General features: G+C 48.0%; 1 long non-coding RNA gene across 1 annotated transcript; it reads right to left on the bottom strand.

Annotated features, from left to right (window-relative positions):
• Window positions 1-2,595: 2,595 nt before the first annotated feature.
• On the bottom strand, window positions 2,596-4,710 carry LOC111098715. The gene is made up of 2 exons (XR_005354410.1): window positions 4,280-4,710; window positions 2,596-4,158 (listed from the first exon to the last, which is right to left on the bottom strand). It is a non-coding gene; the product is annotated as an uncharacterized LOC111098715 (long non-coding RNA).
• Window positions 4,711-6,347: the final 1,637 nt, after the last annotated feature.

Here is a 6,347-nt window from a genome sequence, read left to right as displayed (position 1 = left end):
CCATTCAGGCACTCCAAATCCATTCTTTAAAAAATATTTATTTTTAAAGATTTTATTTATTTGAGAGAGAGAGAGAGAGCACCACGCAAAAGCGGAGTAGGGCAGAGGGAGAAAGAAGAACAGACTCCCTGCTGAGCAGGAGGCCAGACAGAAACCTGGATCCCAGGACCCTGGGATCATGACCTGATCCGAAGGCAGATACTTAACCAACTGAGCCACCCAGGCGCTGCTTATTTTATTTATTTATTTATAAAGATTTTATTTATTTACTTGACACAGAGAGAGAGGGAGAGAACAAGCAGAAGGAGCAGCAGACAGAGGAAGAGGGGGGTTGGGAGAGGGAGAAACAGACTCCCCACCAAGCCAGGAGCCTGATGTGGGGCTCCATCCCAGGACTCTGGGATCATGACCTGAGTCAAAGGCAGATACTTGGCCAAAGGAGTTACCCACGTGCCCCTGTTATTTTTTATAAAGTAGGCTCCTCATCCAACATGGGACTTGAACTCATGACCCCAAGATCAAAAGTCATATGTTCTACCAATTGAGCCATTTAGGTGCCCCTGTGAAAACCATTTTTTGGGTGCCTGGGGGACTTAGTGCATTAAGCAACCAACTCTTGATTTTGGCTCAGGTCATGATCTCAGGGTTGTGAGGCTGAGCACAGCATTGGCCTCCATGCCCAGCGTGGAGATTCTCTTCTTGTCCCTCTGCTCCCCACCACCTCAGCACGTGTGTGCTCTCTTTCTTAAAAAAAAAATTCTTGTCTCAGGGGTGATACAAAAACAGGCATTGAGGTATGTTTGGACCACAAGTTATAGTGTGCTGCTGCCTGTCTTAAATTACTCATGGCTCTTGATTTTGATATCCGGTGTGGCCCAGAAACAAGTGCCCTTCCCTGAGTGGTTGTGTGCACATTGTCTGAAGAGCATTCTTCCTCTCTGAACTAGGCTGGAGTTTGGTTCTGACTCAGCTGGCTCTGGGTGGTCCCTACTCCAAGAACTTGCCTCATCATCACAGGTGGCCCCTCCCTTGCCAAGAGGCCAGCTCAGAGCTTATTGCTCCACCAGTTCTGGACTCCACCCCAGGCAAAGCAAAAAGCTCTGTGGTGGGCAGAATAAGGCCCCCCAAATATATCCGTGTCTTCATTCCTAGAATCTGTGAATGTTATCTTATATAGCAGAAGAAACTTTGCAGATGTGACTAAGGATCTTAAAATAGGGAAATTATCCTAGATTACTTGTGTGGGGCTTCAATGCAAGCACAAGTATCCCTCAAGAGGGAGGCAGAGGAGTCTGAGAAAGAGATGTGACAGGAAAACAAAGATTGGAGTAATGTGGCCACAAGTTGAGACATGCTAGCAACCACCAGAAAGTGGAACAGGCAAGGAACAGATTCTCCCCTAGAGACTCTGGAGGGTGTATGGCCCTGCTCACACCCTGATTTTGTACTTCTAGTCTCCACAACTGTCAGACAATAAATTTCTGTTGTATTAAGCCACCCAGTTTGTGGTATTTTGTTACAGCATCCCTAGAGAATGAATACATCCATCTTTACACCTTCAACTCTCTTGTCACTTCTGCTCTAACTTCTGTCCTTGGCTGGCCCTGCTTCTGCCCCACCTCTCTGTCCACCTCTTACTGGATCCTCTCACCACTCCCTCTTCAATGCTCTTCAGTGTTGGTCTCCACTTAATGTATTATGAGACAGAACATATGCTTAAATAGTCCTTGAATACTGACTACTCTGTTATGATTAGATTTTCCTGGGCCTGAACACACTCTTCTGCATAATATTGACAGATTTCTAACTGCTTTGCTGAAACCCATTTGTAGAAGTGTGTGTGGAGAATCTGCCTTTTCCCATGTTCTATACTTCAACCCTTTATCTTCATCCCCCAGGAGGCCTCCTCCATTCTCTGATCTTGCACAGCGGCCTCTCAACCTGATTTGAACCTCCTCGATGGGCTTATTTTTGGTGTCACACATTTGTGATGGGACTGTCCTTCCCACCAAAGTCAACAGGCATTTTGCCAGCATTTTATCATTGTCAGCTTGTTGGCATCAAGTGGAGGATAAGGATGCACCTTTCAAGCAGGGTGTTTCTATAGAAGGAGTGTCACAAGTCCTCAAGGGGGGGGGGTAGGGGTCCTTCTACCCAGAAGACCTACCCTGTGACATATGGAATCTAGCTTTGAAGATAATTTTACACCTAGCTGAGCATCAAGGAAGAGTCCTTAGGGTACCTGGGTGGCTCAGTGGTTGAGTGTCTGCCTTCCACTCAGGTTGTGATTCTGAGGTCCTGGGATTGATTTCTGCATTGGGCACCCTGCTTCTCCCTCTGCCTGTGTCTCTGCCTCTCTCTCTGTCTCTCATGAATAAATAAAAACCTTAAAAAAAAAAAAAGAACAATCCTTGGATAGGAACCATGCATATATGGGGTGTGTGGGAGAGGCTTCTAGTTCAGTGCAAAATTTTGCCATCCTTAAATAATAATAATAATAATAATAATAATAATAATAAATAATAATGGTGTTGATAACCAAGACAGTAATGAAGTAGTAACACTCACTGAGAGTTTACTAAATTCCAAGAAGCATGGTTTTTTGGTTATTTTATTTAAATTCAATTTGCCAACATATAGTATAACACCCAGCCAAGCATCATGGTTTACCTGTCATGCTTTTTTAGTGCTAACACCCTGCAGATAAGTCCCAGAGATGGTGAAGAGGCTAAAGATAGAGGTTCCAGAGCTAGATGCTCTGTGCCCTTGGACAAATAATTTTTTTGTGTTTCCTTAGCAGCCCTTAACAGGGCGAATATCACACGCTTCCATGGTGTTCAAGAGGCTTGAAGTGATATAGGTAAAAGGGCAGTGACTAGCAGAACTCAACTTTTGGTTGTTAACTACTATCTCTGTATTTCAGATGGGGACACCAGGGCTCAGAGGTCCAACTTCTTGACTCAGGTGACCCTTGTCCCCAGTGTAATTATGCTTGGAGCGGGAATTTGAACTTGGGGTTATAGAACTATCATGTGTGCAGAAGAACTTTACTATACTTATTTCATGACCAATTTAGTAACTAATGGATTTACCAAACAATTAGCATTTTTAAACATTGAACAATCAAAATTCCTAAATAACTACTAGTGGGATGAGTGAAAAATAAAAACTTAGGGATTTAAAAAACTAGTTGTGTCCATGTTTAAATACCAATTGCATCCCATTCATAGGTGTTTTATCAATTGAAATGAAACCTATGTTCGCAGACCAGCATGCAAATATTCATAGCAATAAATTTATTTTAAAAAATGGAAGCAGAGGATTCCTGGGTGGCTCAGCGGTTTAGCACCTGCCTTCGGCCCAGGGCCTAATCCTGGAGTCAGAGGATTGAGTCCCACGTCGGGCTCCTGGCATGGAGCTTGCTTCTCCCTCTGCCTGTGTCTCTGCCTCTCTCTCTCTCTCTCTCATGATAAATAAATAAATAAATCTTTAAAAAAAAGGAAGCAACTCCAATATCTCTTACTAGGACAGATAGATACAACGTGGTGCATCCATAAAATGGAATCCTATTAAGCCATCAGAAGCAAAAAATAAAAATAATTGACATATATGCAAAACACATCAATAAAAATCTGGAAAACGTGAAGGTAAGTGAAAGAAGCCAGGGAAGAATGATAAACTAATATTCCATTTATTCATTTTTTCTAACATTTTATTTTTAAATAATCTCTATACCTACTGTGGGGTTCCAGCTAACAATCGGGAGATCAAGAGTCACATGCCTTACCAACTGAGCCAGCCAGGTGCCCCTCTAAGATTCCATTTATACAAATTCTAGAAAATACAGGATTATATTTTTCCACATTGGCTGTACTTATAAGGTGAGAATTTTCTGAGTCCAAACAGGAAAACATGTGGGGCATTTATGATTTAAGTCTTTCTTCTCTGGTTGCATGTATAAAACTCTCCTCTGATGTGAACCTGCTATAGACTTCAGAGGTGGGAGACAAGACTGAAGACCTTCCGATGCTCCTTTTGCACATGAGATTTTGCTCCACTGTGAATTCCTAGTAGTAAATGAGACTTGGTTCTCTCTAAGGCCTTTCCATAAGTCATGCCCTTAGAGGGAGAGTCTTCCACGTCCATTCTCAGGATGTTCTGCAAAAGGAAATGTCGAAGTCTCAACTGCCAGAGACAAGTATAATACCGAGCAGTGGGAAGGGCCCAGGACCATCCACACCTCTGCCCACATCCAACTGTCAATTTTCCTTTCCCACACCTTTTCCTGCAGCCCAGGTCCCCGGGGCCGTTAGTCCTCAGCTGCTCAATGCCACGGCGGAAGCATCCGGGGCGGCCTCGGGCACTTGTCGCCTTCTGCGGGGGCCGCGGAGGGAGGACACCACCGCGCGGTTAAGCCGCACAGCCCCGGGGCTGTCGGGTCGCGGTCGCCAGGGTTCCGGGGGGGCGAAACATTGTCCGCGGTAAAGGTGCATACATGGCATGGCGGGATCCCCCACTCCGACTCCTGTGCTGTCCCCGATCCCGATTCCGCCGGTTAGGGGGCCCTTCTGGAGGCCGCCCCGGACCCGGCGACCCGGTACAGAAGCGATCATCTGTCGGAAGTGGACCTGAACAAACAACCCTCCGAAGCGGACGGCGCAAGTCCTGCCCCAGCAGCCGTCCTGGAAACGCCTTGTCCTGAGCCCTCATTGGCCAGCGCCGCGACGTCGTCGCAGTGTCTTCTGGGTAGCGTAGTTCCCGCCAAGGGGTTCCAGAGTGGTAGGGGCTGAGTCCTCTGGGTAATATACAAACTATGTGAGGGCAGGGCCCGTGATCTTATCTTTGCCGAGCCGTGAGCATCCAGTACGGGCTCCGTCTCTCTGAGACTCGTCCCGACTATGGGACGAGCGGCCTTTCACAGAAGTATCCGCCCAGGCCGCGCGCTCTCCCCAGCCTCCTCAACGGTCCTGCATCCCCGCTGGGGCAGCGGCACCCTGGGCCCTGCAGGCATTTTATTCAGGAGGGGGGTGGGGACTAAGGCCCAGACTGCGAAGGTCAGTCTGAGGTCATCTGTCTGCTGGCAGGGCTGGGGTGGGGTCTGCTGACACGCGGGACCCACCCAAGTGTCTGCCTTTCAGCGTGCAGCTCCGCCCCCGGGGTCCAATGGCCGGTGAGTGGAGGGCATCCCCTTGGCCCTCACTCACTCAGACCCCGTATGTGGATATCTGCTTCCTGAGACTCTTCCTCCTCCCCACCGCCTTCACCTCCCTGCCCATAATCCAGCGGTTATATGCAGGTTTCCCGTATCTGTCAGTCAATGCAATGTGCTATGGACAGTGTTAAAGACCCAGGAACGAGGAAATGCATGGTAGTGAGCCTGAGCTGGGAGTGTTCAGGGAACCACAAGTCCCACTTAGGTCTTCTGGGACAGTGAGCAAGGGCAGGAATCAGGCCTGGAATGGATCTAGACCTCTGTTCTGAGGGTGCTGGGGGCCATAGCAGATTTAGGGTAGAGAAGGGAGGTGATCTGACTCAGGTGTTGGAGGCTCCCTCTGGCTACAAGGGAAGAACAGATTGTGCTGGAAGAAGGCCCATGAAAGGCTACTGGTGATGTGTAGCTGCACCAAGATGACAATGGAGATGGCAAAGGTGCTGGTGCTCTGTATCTGTTACTTAAGTAGGACCAGCCCAATTGCTGGATGTGAGACCGTGAGAGACACTGACCTATCAAGGAGTAGCCTAGGCGATTGGACTCAGTGGTTTGATGGATGGAAGATCTGTCAACAGTTGTGGTAGGTGATGGCTAGAGCAGGTCCCAGGGACAAGATCTGGGGTGTGGTTTTGGAGAGTACTTTTCAATGGAGGCACTGTGTAAGCACCCGGATGCACAGCTCTAGAATTCTGCAGGATCAGGGCTAGAAGCACCAAAGAGTGGCACTAGAGAGTGGGATTAGGAACACTTTGGGATGGATAAAGGATGGTGATGAATGCCGGGAGGACTTGTGGAAATGGAGGCTGGGGGCTAAGAAGGACCTTCTAACAATGCAGTTGGAAGGTGGTGGTAGGTGTCACTAAGGCACTGTGAAGTCTGGGCCTATGTTAGCAGGAATGAAAAGGGAGAGTGGCAGAGTGGCTAAGGCTCCTGATGGACAAGTGGACCTGGGGTATAGCCTGTGGCATGGCAGTGATGGATGTAGGGGGTAAGTGGCCCTGGGGTTGGGCTGATTAAACTGTCTGTGGGCTCACCAGGCTTTTATATCTGCCTTCTTTGGGGTCTGAGGATTTTCATTCAGAGTTGCAGAGGCATTCAATGGTGGATGGGGGTCACCTGGGAGACAGGCAGTGTC

Source organism: Canis lupus, chromosome 1 (assembly GCF_011100685.1).
Source record: "Canis lupus familiaris isolate Mischka breed German Shepherd chromosome 1, alternate assembly UU_Cfam_GSD_1.0, whole genome shotgun sequence".
Taxonomy (NCBI): domain Eukaryota; kingdom Metazoa; phylum Chordata; class Mammalia; order Carnivora; family Canidae; genus Canis; species Canis lupus.
The sequence above is the reverse complement of the archived record's forward strand: the minus strand, read 5'-3'. Positions and strand labels throughout refer to the sequence as shown.